This window comes from Zea mays, chromosome 2 (assembly GCF_902167145.1).
Source record: "Zea mays cultivar B73 chromosome 2, Zm-B73-REFERENCE-NAM-5.0, whole genome shotgun sequence".
In the NCBI taxonomy this organism is placed as follows: Eukaryota; Viridiplantae; Streptophyta; class Magnoliopsida; order Poales; family Poaceae; genus Zea; species Zea mays.
In genome coordinates this window covers 100,411,090-100,428,107 of record NC_050097.1, presented here as the reverse complement: position 1 = coordinate 100,428,107, position 17,018 = coordinate 100,411,090, and positions in this window count along the sequence as shown.

Sequence of the window (17,018 nt, the reverse complement as noted above, 5' to 3'; positions counted from 1 at the left end):
TTAGCTTAAGGAAGAAACCCTAGGTGACACTGGGGTGTCACAGCCTTCCCCCCTTAAAGGAATCTCGTCCCGAGATTTGGGTCGGAGTCCTCTCAGGGTGAAGCGAAGGGTGAGACTTACATGATGTGGGTGCTTTATTTATTAGGGCAACTGCTCTTCGAATGTCATTCTCTTTGCAACTTCAGAAGGAAGTCCTTTTAACTTTAGTTTTATAACACTTTATTCTGAATTAAGATCATTTTTCTGAAATTTAGATTCGAACGGCAGGAGGAGGGGTTGGGCATGATTACGTACCAATTTCCTTAGGTAGGCAATTGGGGAAGTTGGAACACAGGAATTCCTTAGTCTCCCAAGTAGCCACTTCCTTTGAGTGATTACTCCATTGGATCTTATACATTTTGATCGATTTAGCCCGAGTTGATCTTTCTTTGCAATCAAGAACCTTGGAAGGGTACTCTTGGTACGATAGATCTGGCTCTATCTCCACTTCTGGTTCTGCTATGATCTCAGTCGGCAATCGAACACACTTCTTCAGCTGGGATACATGGAACACATTGTGGATGACAGACATTTTTGGAGGTAACTTCAATTTGTATGCCACGGGTCCACATGCTTCTATGATCTCATAAGGTCCAATGTAACGAGGAGCTAACTTGCCTTTGATCCCGAATCTTTGCACTCCCTTGGTGGGTGATACCTTCAGATACATGAAATCTCCCACCTCAAACTGGAGAGGTTTCCTCCTCTTATCATGGTAACTCTTCTGTCTCGCCTGAGCAGCTTCTAGATTCTTCCTGATTAGTTTGACCTTCCTTTTGGCTTCAGTCACTAAGTCAGGTCCGAAAACTACCCTTTCTCTAGGCTAAGACCAATTGAGGGGTGTTCTACACCTTCTCCCATAGAGAGCTTCGAAGGGTTCCATCCTTAGGCTGGATTGATAATTGTTGTTGTAAGCAAACTCTGCCAAGGAGAGGTGCTTATCCTAGTTCTTGCCACAATCGATTGCACAAGCCCTCAGCATATCTTCAAGAATTTGATTCACCCTCTCGGTCTGACCATCTGTCTGTGGGTGGTAAGCTGAACTCCTGATTAGCTTGGTTCCCAAAGACTCTTGCAGTTGTTCCCTAAATCTGGCAACAAATTGGGCTCCTCGGTCAGAAACAATGGTATGAGGCAATCCGTGCAAACACACGATCCGGTCAATGTACAACTCTGCATACTTTTGAGCCTTATCAGTGGTGTGCATTGGGAGAAAATGTGCCACTTTCGTCAGTCGATCCACAATAACCCAAATCGAATCATGATAACGAGAGGTGTTGGGCAGACCCACAATGTAATCCATGCTGATGTCATCCCATTTCCACGAAGGTATAGATAGGGGTTGCAAAGCTCCAGCTGATTTCAAGTGTCTTGCCTTTATCCTCTGACAGGTGTCACATTCCAATACATATTGGGCTATCTCCCTCTTCATTCTGGTCCACCAATACAGGGGCTTCAGATCATGGTACATTTTGGTACTCCCTGGATGCATAGAGAATTTGGAGAGATGAGCCTCATCCAAGATTTTCTTCTTGAGACCCTTGTTTTTAGGAACCACCAATCTGCTTTCAAACCACAATATTCCCTTTCCATCTTGGCAGAAACATTTATACTTCTCGATCTTCTGATGGAGATTCTCCTTAATAATTTGCACTCCCCTGTCACTGAGCTGGGCCATGATGATCTGGTCTTGCAAAGCTGGCTCAACCGAAATGTGAGACAAAGCACCAGAAGGAATCACTTCAATCTTCATCTTGCTCAACTCATCACACAAGGTGTCAATGCGAGAATCCATCATAACATAGTTGCATTGCAACTTCCGACTCAAGGCATCTGCTACCACATTGGCTTTTCCTGGGTGATTATGTACCTCCAGGTCATAATCCTTGATCGGCTCTAGCCATCTTCTCTACCTCATGTTGAGATCAGCCTGAGTAAAGATATACTTAAGGCTCTTATGATCAGTGAAGATGTTGCAGTGGGTTCCCATCAAATAGTGCCTCCACATTTTTAATGCATGAACCACGACTGCTAACTCCAAGTCATGAGTGGGATAATTCTGCTCATGAGACCTGAGTGCTCTTGAGGCGTAAGCAATGACTCGGTTGTCTTGCATCAAGACACAACCTAGGCCAGTGCCATAGGCATCACAATACACATCAAATGGCTTGCTGCTGTCGGGTTGCGCTAACACCGGTGCTGTGGTCAGATGCTGCCTTAATGCATGAAAGGCATCTTCGCACTTCTGACCCCAAACAAACTTGGCTTCTTTCTTCAACACCTCAGTTATGGGCTTCGCAATTCGAGAGAAATCTGGAATGAATCTTCGGTAATAACCAGCTAATCCCAGAAAACTCTGAATCTGAAGGACAGTCGTTGGCGGCTTCCAGTTCATTACCTCTTGCACCTTATCAGGATCAACAGCTATACCTGCCTGAGAGATAGTGTGACCCAAGAATTTGATCTCCTTTAGCCAAAAATCACATTTTGACAATTTGGCATAAAGGTGGTGCTCTCGCAGACGTTGAAGCACTACATGCAAATGCCTGACATGTTCTTCTTCGTTCTTTGAGTACACCAAGATATCATCGATGAAAACCACTACGAACTTGTCCAATTCAGGCATGAAAATAGAATTCATCAGATACATGAAATATGCTGGTGCATTCGTCAGCCCAAAAGACATCACCAAGAATTCATATAGCCCATATCTGGTTGAGAAAGCGGTCTTAGGAATATCGCTTGCTCGTATCTTGATCTGATGGTAGCCGGAGCGAAGGTCTATCTTGGAAAACACTTTGGCTCCGACCAACTGATAAAAAAGAACATCAATACGAGGCAAAGGATACTTGTTCTTGATAGTCACCACATTAAGTGGGCGGTAATCTATACACATCCTCAAGCTTTCATCCTTCTTTTTCAGAAACAAGGCTGGACATCCCCAAGGCGAAGTACTTGGGCGAATAAAACCTTTGTCTAGCAATTCTTGCAATTGCTTCTTCAATTCTGCCAACTCAGTGGGTGGCATCCGGTAAGGCCTCTTGGAAATAGGTGTCGTTCCCGGTTGCAACTCGATGGCGAATTCAATATCCTGGTCTGGTGGCATTCCTGGCAATTCATCAGGGAAGACATATGCAGACTCACAGACCACTGGAATCTTCTTTAGAGGTAACTCTGTCAAAGCAAAAGCACATGACTGAGTAGAGTCTTGACTGGGCAGAAACAAGGTGAAATTCCCACAGATTGGGGAATTGATTTCCACGATGCGTCTGGCTACATCAAGCACTACTTGGTGTAGGGTCATCCAATTAGCTCCCAGAATAATATCCACACTCTCCAAACCCAAAACAAGAAGGGTGGTTTTGATAATGTGGCTTCCCAGTTAAATAGGCAAACTTTGGTTTAATTGATTAGTTGCAATTTTACCCCCAGGTGTGGCTATCATAAATGACCATTTTGTGTGATAGAAAGGCAGTTGACATTTAGCACTGAAATTTTGGCTAATGAAACTATGAGATGCACCAGAATCAAACAGAATTAAAGCAGGTTGATTATAAACTGAAAAGATACCAGTCATGATGGGGGCTCCTTTAGGTAACTCCTCCAAAGTAGTGAAGTTGAGCTTCCCTTGCCTGACTTGTACCTTCTGCTTTCTTCCCTTGTCTTGATTTGGTGCTGGCATCTGCCTCTGCTGATTTCTTGGGCAATTCTTGGCATAGTGGCCCACATTGCCACAAGTGAAGCACTTGTTCCCATTGCCCTGGCGGAACTGCTGCTGTAGAGGCTGATTGTTCATGGGAGCGGGAGCTAGAAAACGAGTGGGTGCCGGCTGCTGCCGCTAAGGTGGCCTGATCACCCATCTGCTTGCCTACTGCTGAAATCCCCTGCTCTGATTGTGAGAAACAATCATGAACCTCTGAGCCTGAGCGGATGGTGCTGCCATCGGTGCCTTTCGCTTCTTCTCTGCTCGGTGAGCTACAATACAGTTCTCTTGGGAGATGGCCAGGTTGACCAACTCATTGAAGCTATTAGCACGGACTGTGTTGAGACGTTCCCGCAGCTTGGTGTTGAGACTGGTCTCTCTTCTTCTCGTCAGAATCAGCATGATAACCTGCATACTGGCACAGGTCGTTGAAGGCCTGAGGGTACTGCAATACCGTGCGGGTTCCTTGATTGAGTGCCAGAAATTCATTCAGCTTGCGATCAAGAATTCCTGCTGGAATATGGTGCCCTCTGAAAGCAGTCTTGAATTCCTCCCAAGACACCTCACGATCAGCGGGGAGCATAGCACGGAAGTGGTCCCACCAAGTACGAGCAGGGCCACGAAGCTGCTGCGTGGCGAAGCGAGCCTTGGTCTCATCGGGGCAGCCTCCCGTGAGGAGGGGAAACTTGGGACTCAATGACGTGGAGCCACACGTCGGCATCCAACGAATCCTCTGCCTTGGTGAACAAGGGCAGCTGCGTGCTCAAGAACTCCTGGTAGGTTGCCGCTGCCGAAGTCGCTGTTGTTGGCCTCCACCATGCTGCTGGGGGTGGGGCTGGCGCTGCAAGAGCTGTCGCAGAATCTCATTCTGCTGGGCCATAAGATCCTGCACTGTGGGAGCTAGAGGAGGTGGCAGGGGAACTTGCTCGTTATGCCCGCGACGCTGCCTATCTGCCATCTGAAAACAGATATTGTCGCCATTGTTATCCCGATTCACAATTTCGAACGACATGCTATTATCTCATATGGAAAGAAAAATTGCCATAATCATAACATTAGGTTCAAATAAAGATAACATGGTTACAAACATCCCACAGATCTCAAAAGTTCTCAAGGGTTACATCGATTAGGGGAAAGGTACCCATAAGCCTAGTCCAAAATCTGTCATTAACTAAGCTCGCATAGGTTTCTATCCTCTAAGAAGTCAAAATGACTGATCAACCTTGAGCAATGGAAGCGACACTGGATGCGGGTGAAGGGGGCATCACGGAGGTAGTCCCATTGGCACCAGGGGCTGGTCCTAACTCCTCGGGAGCCTCTTCTCCCTCGCTTCCGGCCTCATTGGCCTCCATCTCCAAGTGGTGCATGTCCAGGTGGTCATTAGCTTCTTCGAGTTCCTGCTGCGCATCGTGGAGCTGGTTCTCCAAGACATCAATAGTGTTGTCTCGGATCTCCACCTGCTGCTCCAAGGTGGTGATGCGCTGGCTCAGCCTTTCTACCTATAGGTCCTTCTCCACCAACTCGGAGGATAAGTTGACCACAAAGTCTTCTCAGTTGTCGAGGGTGAGCTTGGTGGTTTGAGCGATGTTAGCATGATGTGCCATAGCATCGCTTTGCAGGGCCTGAAGGCGGTACAACACACTCATGCACTGAACAATGACCCTCCCAACCAAGTCAGGATACATTGCCCACACATCTTTCACATGGCTCACACGGTTACACCACACGGGGTCATCCTTTTTCTTAGCAGGGAAGAGTCCCAAGGGGTGCATCACCATCTCCAGGGGATGGTAGCCACAGAAAGTTGTCAGAGTCTTCATCGCTGCCGCTTTAGTGGTGTTGTCCGTCCTAAATCCAATCGCCTCAGAGTCAAGAGAACGCCAACTCGGCTGAAGGGATGAGCCTCTAAAGTTAGCCAGACTTGGCAACGAGGCACCCAATGCTCCTCGTACAACTGCATCGTGTACAAAGGGGGCGTAGGGTAGCCAGCGGAGTTAAGCACTTCCCACAAGATGGAAGGAAAGCCATCATGGGAAAGGAAGTTAGAGCTAAAACTAGTGTCTCCTCCACTGGCGGGGGTGGGTGAAGTCATCTGCGGAAGGGTATCAGAGGTAAAGATTATGGTGGAAGGAAGAAAATAAAAGAGCCTGAGGGGTTTAAAAGGAAGCGGGTTAGCTCAAATTTTACTCCTTTAGTGTCTAATCCCTTTTAGTTTTTATAATGCATGCATGCTGAAAATAACGTCTCCTCTCCGAATAGAAGGGTGCTCCTAGGGCATCCTTTAAAAATCTAAGTATCGGCCCACATGGCCTACTTACTTAGCCACCTATTTCTCCCACTATCCCTAAGGCCTTTCGTCCTAGGTCTAGTGGTCTAGTCCTGACGATTCTTATCAGTTTCTAAGCAAGTTTTAGATTTTTAAAATTGGTATTCATGGTGTTGGGGACTTGTTCTCAAATGCTATGAGTTAAGAACAAGGCAACACAGAATGTTAAGCGTTAATGCCCTTCGTCCTCTGAAGCATTATTTCCCTTAGGGTATAATGATCTTCGGACTAAGGTTATGAAGGACGTACCTTCGTCATCACAGTATATATTAATGAAAAGACAAAGCATATGAAACATGAAAGATGACATGAATAATCATATAACATTATCAATATGACTTTATAATATTATCATGAATTAATAGAAACAATATTGAATTACAAAGGTACCTTCGGCTTGACAGAAGGTAAAAGTACAAGCGTAATGCACGAGCAAGTACAAGATTGCGTGAACAGTACAGGGGTACTGTTCATCTATTTATAGGCACAGGGCACAACCTGTGAGATATTACATTCATGCCCTTTACAAAAGATTACAATTATGACACAGGCTCTCATGGATCAATCGGTCATTTCATTTTTAAGTCGGTTCGGTCCTTCGTCTTGAGACATGCCACTATGTCGAAGCTTTATGGATGATAGCTTCGGCACTGCTTCTGAGAGGATCTGCCTAAGGTGTTTCTTCTTACAGGATCTTCGGCAACGAAGCATACCCCCAACAGTAGCCCCTTCGCGGTGCTAGATCGTTTTTCATAACGAGCTTGAACTGTGAAAAAGTCTTCTAGGCTTCGGAATGCCGAAGATCCGAAAAACACCTTCCCTGAGCTCGTTGCTGATAAACGATTAAAATATTCCGAGCGCGAGGTGGCCCCATCATGCTGCGGGTACGTGCGTCCTGGCTATTCACCTTCTTGGGTTCTGTGGCCCACCATTCAGTGGGTGCGGGCGACTGTTCGTCCGATGCGAGAGACTTGACGATTTACCTTCCCACCTGTGGCACTATATAAACAGACGGGTAGGTGTGAAGTTACCATAGCATTCATTGCTATTGCACTGTTTTGCTGCCAAAAATTTGACCATAGCCGAAGCTCGTTCATCGCATTCAACCGAAGCACCGCTGTTGGTTTTGCTTCGTCATAAGAAGAAGAGCTTCGGAAAAATTTTAAAAAAGTCAACAATTTCATCAAAAATTGTGAGAAATCCATCATCAAATGGCAAGGGTACGCTCCACTGCCAGGGTTACACGTGATGGAGAAGAAGCCGAAACTGCTGAAACCGCTCCGATTTCCGAAGTGATGAAACGGTCGGGGCTGGTAGCACCGGAGGATGTTTCTGACGAAGGTGTACCTGCCGCTGAAGCTGAGAAGGTTGGGGTTGGTGCTGAGGAAGGTGAATCTGAAGATGATTATAGCGCCGTGCCATCTAAACCCAGCCACCTAGAGTTTGGGAGGCCCACTGTTACCGAAGATGATATGCCTAAGTTGATGAAGTTAGGATATTTCAGTGAAGCCAAAAAGGAACTAATTCGCTTTGGCAGAGAGGAAATTACTCTGAAGCCAGAAAAGGATGAGGTGGTAGTCTTTAAAAGCTTCTTCAAAGCAGGATTAAGATTTCCTTTGAATGAGATGATTGCAGATGTTTTGGGGAAGTTTGGGATTTATCTTCATCAGCTAACTCCTAATGCCATCGTTAGGCTTAGCGTCTACATTTGGGCTCTGCAAAGCCAGGGGGCAGAATCGCTTGCCGAAGGCTTCTGCCGGGCACATGAGCTTCATTATCAGACAAAAGCTAGAGAAGACGGGCTGCACGATAACTTTGGCTGCTACAACTTTGCTTATCGCAAAGATGTGGAGTTTCCAGTTATTAGCTATTGTACCAAATGGCCAGCTGGCTAGAAGACTGAATGGTTTTATGTCAAAGTTGATGAGAAAAAGGAGAAGCTGGTTCAAAGCCCGTTAGAATTAATCTTCGGAGAGACTAGGCCCCAATGCAACATGGCACCGGAGAGTCCATGCCAGATTGCACTAGGCGAATTTTGAGTTGTTTGCGGAGCACATTGGTACTAGGGATCTGGTGCAAAAAATTTTAGCTTTTAGAGTATTCCCGACTTTGAAAGAATGGTACATGCCGAAGCTCAAAGGGAAAAAGAAAAAGAAGGAATTTGTTAGGTTGCCCTATTACTATAAATTCAAGAAACACTTCAAAGAACCTACCAGGAATGGTTAGACATGATTGAAGTTATGTGCAACGAGATCCTCGGCAACTATTCTAAAAAAGAAGATCAATTAATGACTGCAGCCTTCGGCACTCGACCGAAGCGCAGGTTGAACCGGGTGATGGATGCCTTGAATTTTGAGTATCCGGACTATGAGCGATTGGACAGAGGTGCCAAAGGACAAAAGAGAAAAAGAGTTGCTAGCGTCCTGGATAAAGAAGCTGCTAAATTGGTGAAAAAGGATGAAGAAACTTTGAAGAAAAGGAAACTAAGCCCTGAGCTGAAGATAGCTGCTTCGAAGAAGAAGAAAGCTGCGGCTTTGAAGCGAAAAACGACTGATACTGAGGACGAAGCTCCTTCAACACCTGTTGCTGCCGATGTGGAAGAAATTTTAAAGGTAATGACTGAATCTTTGCCTGTCAAGCTAAGTCCACTAGGGCCACATCTGACGAAGCTTTTTCAGAAGGAAAAGGAGTCTTCGGTGGCGAAGAAGCCAGATGAGCCGAAAAAACGAAGAATTATTCATGTGGTTGAAGTTATCGAGCAGACACCGCCACTGGCATCGGCGTCAAGGACTCCAGCTATTGAGAGCACTGCTGCTGCCGAAGCTACACCCTCCGAAGCCGAAAATGCCGAAGCTGAAACCGCTGAAGATGTGAATCTAGATGTCACACTCTCTGAAATTGATACCATGCTTCTAGATGCAGCCGCGGAAGAAGTTGCTGCAGCCGCTGAAGAGATCCCGGGTACATTGGCTGGAAAAGGAAAAGAGAAAGCCGAGAATACTTCGAAAGAAGAGGACTTCAATTTCCAAGATATACTTGGGCAAGAATTGTCAAATACTAAGAAAGAAGAACTGAAAGAATATGCTATATCTTGCGGGTACAGACCAGGTGTGTTACTCTTCGGGGGAGTCAACGAAGAAAGCTTAGGATGCCTTCGGGACCATACTGGGGCGAAGGTTGTTGGCACTCTATCGAAAAGTGTTGGCTTCCTGAAGGTTGAGGCAGACCTTAGCAGGTACCGGTGACAGCATATCGCCGGTAGCCAATTTTATGCTAATTTTAAGGTAAAATTCTTAACTTTCTATTGCTTTGATATGAAGATTGTTTGCTGATAAAGCTTGTTTTATCAGAGCTTACTGCTAAGCGAAGTCCTGAGGATGCAACAAGACCTCGAGGACAAAAAGAACGAAATTATAATTCAGGGCCTGGAGAAGAAGATTAAAGACCATGAGGCTACCATGGAGAAAAAAGACTTCGCACTTCAAACCATGGAAGATTCACTGGCTGAGGCCCAGGCCAAAATTGCTAGATTGAATAATGAACTCTCCATGCAAAAGAAAAATTTTGAAGCAAAACTCGAAGCTGAAACTGAGAAAAATTTAAATTTGCGGAAATCACTGAAAGAACTTCAAGAAAAATGCATAAAATTTGGCAACCAGTGCCTGCAGTGGCTGAAGCAGGTTTTCAACTTGGTTGGAGCCAGCACCGAGAAATTCAGTCCTTCAGTTGAGAACCTGCCGGAAACCTTCGAACATATTGAAGGCGAAGTTGATGCACTCGACAAAGTTATAGCTGGACACGCCGATTTCTGCGCTCTGCTAGCTTCTCGAGGCACAGCTGTTGCCTTCATAAAATCTGGCTGTGAACATGGAAAGATTGTCAACAGACCAAATTTTAACTTATCACCGACTGATTTAATTGATATCCCCAGCCTAGCTCGGAGTATAGGAAATAGATTTATAACTCAAGTTTGGGTAAAAGGTGGGCGAAAAATGGCTGGCGACGAAGCTCAAAGCCACCTTAAGCCAGTAAAAAATTTGTGCCTGTTACTTTACCTTCTTTTTGAACTCTACGCTTCTCTCATACCGTTTGAATATGTACAGGATGACGATGCTGAGGAATAATGAGCCGAAGCTTTGACAGGTGATCCGAAGCTCAGATGATCCGAATCTCAATGATGTCAAAGTTGAAGACCTTGCTGTAGAAGTTCTAGAGAAGAATCTTATAATATCATTGTAAAAATATTTGTAATTTAAGAATCAAATACTAACTCTGTAAATTTGTACATACCTTGTAATATATTTTTACCTTTTCGTCTATGCATGAACTACTTTGATGTGGACGAAACTAATATTTTTTGAGCAGAAGGCAAAAAACACCTTCCCTTCTTTTCGTACACAACGAAACGTGAAACTGCTTCTCTTTTGCCGAAGCCTTATCCTTATAACCGAAGCATCTGCTTGTGTCTGTATGTTATGATGTTGATGATCCTATGTATGTCTAAATGCATGTTTATGTATGCAATGTATGATGTAATGTATCGTGCAGATGAATGCCCAAAACACACACATCCGAAGCTTCATCCACAACCTTCATTCCCTAAGGAATGACTAAAATCTCTTTGCCGTTTATTTTTTGGCTGCACCGTTTATTTTTCGGTGTAAGTTCTGCATTCCCTAAGGAATGTCTTTTGAACTTCTTCGCCTTCTATTTCGGCGGTATTCGCGTTGACTTTTTGCGCTTCGCCTTATATTTCGGAGGTATCATCGTTGACTTTTCACTGTAAGCTCTGCATTCCCTTGGGAACGACTTTTGAGCAAAAAACTTACGCTGCGCTCCCTTAGGAGCGGCTTTTTGTAGCTTCGTCGTGCTCTACATCCTCTTAGGGATGACTTTCGAGCTTCTCCCTGTTTTTTCCTTTTTCCCTGCACTCGATGGTGCATGCTCAGTTTTTACATTTACATATTTGGGGGATTTTGCTCTCGTAGAGCTGAATAAGAAAAAGAAAAATTACATGGTATGGCCCCATTAAAAACCTTTCTCCCCTTTGAAAAGGAAAAGGGTGCCATAAAAAAAATAAAAACGATTACATCATGCTAGACATAATATCGCCGAAGCTCATTCGCATTCCAAGATCTAGGAATGTCGTTGCCGTCCATATCCTTCAATCTATAAGAACTGGGTCTTGACGAAGATACTACCAGAAAAGGTCCTTCCCACTTCAGCTGCAGCTTGCCTACTGTATGTGGGTTGGCCACTATCCGAAGCACCAAATGCCCTGGCTTAATGTTCTTTAGCTGAACTTTTCTGTCACGCCATTTTATTGTTTCGGCTTGGTATTTATTGATATTCTCCACGGCCTGAAGCTTGATCCCTTCTATAGCATCTTTTGTCATAGAATAATCAGCTTCGTCCTCTGCCGAAGCCACTGTTCTTATTGATCCTGCCTTAGCTTCTTCTGGGTTATCGCTTCGTCACCAAACAATAGTTTGAATAGTGTAAAACCTGTTGACCTTGATATTGTTGTGTTGTGGCTCCACACCACTTTGATCAATTCATCCGGTCACTTTCCTCTGGGCTGATTGAAGATTAATTTCATTATTCTCATCATTATAATGCCATTAGCTCTTTCAACAAGTCCATTTGATTCTAGATGTCTGACTGATGCAAAATGGATCTTCGTGCCAATTTGTTCACAGAATTCCTTCAAGGCTTCGGCATCGAACCGTGTTCAGTTGTCTACAGTAATAGCCTTCGGCACTCTGAAGCGACAAACAATGTTTTGCCAGAAGAATTTCTGGACGGTAACCGAAGTTATTGTGGCTAAAGGCTTCGCCTCAATCCACTTGGACAAATACTCTACCGCGACCACAACATATTTTAGATTTCCTTGTGCTGGTGGAAGTGGGCCTAGCAAATCGAGGCCCCACCTTTGCAACGGCCAAGTGGGCTATATTAACTGAGTGAGAGATGAAGGTTGCTTCTGGTCTCTTGCACATTTTTGACAGCCTTCGCATTTTTGTACTAATTCTGCTGCATCTGAAGCTGCCTTCGGCCAGTAAAATCCTTGCCAAAAAACTTTTCCCAACAAGGGCCTAGATCCGATGTGAGATCCACACAGACATGCTTGTATTTCTCTCATTAATTCCATACCTTCAATTCTTGATAAACACTTGAGGAGTGGTGAACAAACTCCATGTTTATACAATTCCCCTTCTATTATCACATATGCTCTTGTTATAAGCTTCGTCACATGAAAGACAATTGCCTTGGAGGAAAGATATTATTTCAGTTCTCCAGTCTTCACTGTGTACTGGAGAAATAGTAAGCACTGCTCTCTCCATGAGCTCAACCGAAGGTGCTTTTATTGTTTCAAAAAATACTTCCGAAGGTAGGGGGAGCCCCTGAGCCGCTGATTTGGCTAACAAATCTACATGCTCATTTTCACCTCTTGGAATATTTTTGACAGAAAAACCTTCGAAGGAAGCTTCCAGCCTTCGAACTGTATCCAGATATCTTTCAAGCTTTGGATCTCGGGCCTTGCTACTTTTGTCCACGTGGCCAGCAATAACTTGAGAATCAGTCTTTAGGATGGCCCTTCTTATTCCCATTGCCCTTAGTTTCCGAAGCCCCAATAGAAGTTCTTCGTACTCAGCAATATTATTTGTGCAACTGAAATCCAGTTTTACTGCATAGAAAGTTTTGACTTTTGAAGGTGCCACTAGGATCGCAGCTGCTCCTGCACCGAAGGCTCCCCAAGAACCATCGCAAAACACTATCCAAGCTTCGGCATCTTTGCTTGTCCCCTCTTCGTGAGCCCCTGTCGTCCAATCAGCGATGAAGTCTGCTAGCGCTTGGGATTGAATTGAAGATCTGTGTACGTAGTCAATAGTGAATTCATTAAGCTTCGCGGCCAATTTTCCAATCCTTCCAGTAGCTTCTCTATTCCTCATGATGTCCTTCAGGGGCTGTGATGAAGGAATAATTATGTGATATGCTTGAAAATAATGTCGAAGCTTCCTGGACGCCATTAACACAGCATATAACACCTTCTCCAATTCTGTATAATTTTTCTTTGATAAACTCAAAACTTCGGAGACAAAGTATACTGGGACTTGCTTTTTAGCTTGTCCTTCAAGCTTCTCTTGTACAAGCGCCACACTTACTGCAGAGTGCGAAGCTGCCACATATAACAGCAATGGAGCCCCTAGCACGGGTGGAGTTAATGTTGTTAAATTAATCAGGTATTGATTCAGCTCTTCGAAAGCTTTCTGTTGAGTTGGTCCCCATTGAAAAACTTCATTTGACTTTAGTACTTCAAAGAATGGTAAATTTCTTTCTGCTGATCTAGATATAAATCGATTTAAAGATGCCAGTCTTCCTGTCAGCCGTTGGGCCCCCTTCTTTGTGCTTGGCGGCTCCATTCGAAGGATAGCTTCGATTTTGCTTGGGTTGGCTTCAATCCCCTTCGTTGAAACTAGACAGCCAAGGAATTTGCCCTTCTTCACTCCGAAGACGCATTTTTCTGGATTTAATTTCAGGCCAGCTTGCCTAAAACTGGCAAATGTTTCCTGCAAATCAGTAATGTGGTTTTCTTGCTTCGTGCTCTTCACTATGATATCATCAACATATGTTAGTACATTTCTGCCTATCTGAGAATGAAGAACCTTGGCTGTCATCCTGCTGAAGCTTCCTCCAGCATTCTTGAGCCCCTCAGGCATCCGAAGATAACAATATGTACCACTCGGAGTTATGAAGCTGGTCTTTGGCTCATCTTCCTTCTTCATCCAGAATTGGTGGTAGCCTGAATAACAATCTAGTAGACTCATGAGCTCTGACGAAGCTGCTTCATCTACTAGAGAATCTATTCTTGGTAATGGGAACTCATCCTTTGGACAAGCCTTGTTCAGATCAGTAAAATCAATGCACATTCTCCATTTACCATTAGCCTTCTTCACCATAATAGTGTTGGCTAACCATTCTAGGTATTTTACTTCTCTGATGACACTAGCACTAAGAAGTCTTTTTACTTCGTTGCGAGCACCCTCGGCTTTATCGTCAGACATTTTCCGAAGCTTTTGCTTCCTGGGTCTGAAGGATGGATCGACATTGAGTGAATGTTCAATGACGTCCCTGTTGACACCACAGAGATCGTTGGTTGACCATGCGAAAACATCTTTGTTGTTGAATAAAAACCTTATTAAGGTTTTCTCCTGTTCTTCAGATAATTGGGACCCCAGCAATATCTTCTGCTCTGCTATGTCTTCACATAGGAGCATGGGCTTCGGCTGATAAGCCAAAGCAGCCTTCTCTATTCCGTACTTATACTGTTCACAAGCTTCGGCTCCATCTATGTTATGGATTGCTTTTGAATCTTTCCAGTTTCCTTCAGCCTTTCTAGCAGCTTCTTGACTACCATGAATAGCAATGGGTCCTTGCTCCGAAGGTATCTTCATGCATAGATATGCTGGATGAAGTATTGCTTCGAAAGCGTTGAGCTTCCCGTGACCAATGATGGCATTGTAGGGGTATTCCATGTCAACAATATCAAACACAACCTGTTCAGTCCTTGTGTTGTGGACAAATCTGAAGGTAACTGGCATTGTGATCTTGCCAAATGCTACGATCTGCCTTCCTCCGAAGCCACAAAGAGGGTGTGTAACATCATGAATTTTGTCCTCTGGCTCCTGCATCTGTCTAAAGGCCTTAGCAAATATGATATCTGTTGCACTGCCTGTATCAACTAGAACATTGTGGACTAGAAATCCCTTTATGACACAAGATATGACCATAGCATCATTGTGAGGATAATCCTTGAGCTGAAGGTCCTCTTGGGAGAAGGTGATTGGGATGTGGGACCATTTTGACTTGATGAATGGTCCCTGCACCCCAACATGTTGCACCCTTCTCTGAGCCTCCTTCTTCTGCTTCTTGTTGGCTGGTTCTGAGCATGAATCGCCTGTTATTGGGAGCACCAGCTTTGTAGCCGAAGCAGCTTCAGCTTGGTTGTCGGACGAAGCCATCAACTCGAAAGTGGAAGTGAGTTCACCGGAGGTGGGCGCCAATGTTGGGGACTTGTTCTCAAATGCTATGAGTTAAGAACAAGGCAACACAGAATGTTAAGTGTTAATGCCCTTCGTCCTCTGAAGCATTATTTCCCTTAGGGTATAATGATCTTCGAACGAAGGTTATGAAGGACGTACCTTCGTCATCACAATATATATTAATGAAAAGACGAAGCATATGAAACATGAAAGACGACATGAATAATCATATAACATTATCAATATGACTTTATAATATTATCATGAATTAATAGAAGCAATATTAAATTACAAAGGTACCTTCGGCTTGATAGAAGGTAAAAGTACAAGCGTAATGCACGAGCAAGTACAAGATTGTGTGAACAGTACGGGGGTACTGTTCATATATTTATAGGCACAGGGCACAGCCTGTGAGATATTACATTCATGCCCTTTTCAAAAGATTACAATTATGACACAGGCTCTCATGGATCAATCGATCATTTCATCTTTAAGTCGGTTCGTTCCTTCGTCTTGAGACATGCCACTATGCCGAAGCTTTATGGATGATAGCTTCGACACTGCTTCTGAGAGGATCTGTTGTGTTTCTTCTTACAGGATCTTCGGCAACGAAGCATACCCCCAACACATGGTTTATTGTCCTTCTCTATGGTGGTATTTGCTCTGATACCAGCTATGGCAGAACCACCCGAATTATTCCAGCTTAAGTGCCTAAGTCACGCCTCAAGGGCCGTAACACACTTAAATCGGAATAACCAGTCAGTCCCTCAGATCTAGTCTGATAAAGCCACTTAACCAGGATCAAATACCACATACTCACTCGAAGGTGAGTCATAGGAGAAATACAATAAAATAGGAAAACCTCAAATTAAAGTACTGAATTATTACATAATCAGAGTTTTTCAAGTAGCTGGTAAGAGTTCATAAAATAAGATGCAGCGGATAATCGATGTCGTCGGTAGCGAGGAAATGGGCAAAGCCTAGCCCACTACTCCTCTTGCTCCTCTCCTGCCGGAGCAGCATCCCACTTGACCGTCCAACCTGGTGGCAGGGTGGTAGGCCAAGTCACACCATCAACCATGTCCTGAAGCGTACCTGCAAAAATTATGCCACTAGCAAGGCTGAGTATACTAATACTCAGCTAGACTTACCCAGTGTGAGGAATCTACTCCTCTACCTCTAGACCATGCAGCTGTTTGGCTGAGGGGTTTGGTTTGCCAAAAGAACTAGCTGTATCTAAAATCAAGTTTTAGCTTTTCAATTTCTAGCATCATTAGCTTAACTAAGTTGGCTCCTTCTAAGCATACATGGTAGCAATCATTTAGTACAATCAACAAGTTATCTCAAGTAATCCTCATTTCACTTCTTACTCGATGTAGTACAAGGGGTCAAGTGTGGCAGAACCTCCCAAGTTATTAGGCCCACATGCACCTGTCCTTGTCTCAAAGACCTCAGACGGCTATGCATGTGCACCAAATAGCTTAACAGGATCCGTCCGAGTGTCCCAAGGACCCCGAATCAAACACTTACAACCAAAACCGCAAGATTAAGTAAACACAAATCACACACCAACATTTTGCAGCAGAATTTCTTTATTACAAAAGATTACAAGTTACATCAACTTTACATTATGTTTATCAGAGTGATTACAAAGTGATTCAAAGAAATAAACTTTGAAATGTTATAAACTACTTGTAAGTTTTAAATATATGCTAGCTTAAGTGACCATCCTCAATAAGAAGTATAGAAGAGGTACTTAGACTTATAAGATGGCCGAGCCCACCGGCACTTAGCACCATCCACAGCAACACATTCTATTTTCGGTTCTTCCTCCTGCTTGGCAACCACCTTTGCACAAAAGTAGCAAAGCTCCGCAGGCTCTTCACCTAAAACAACATGGGACAAA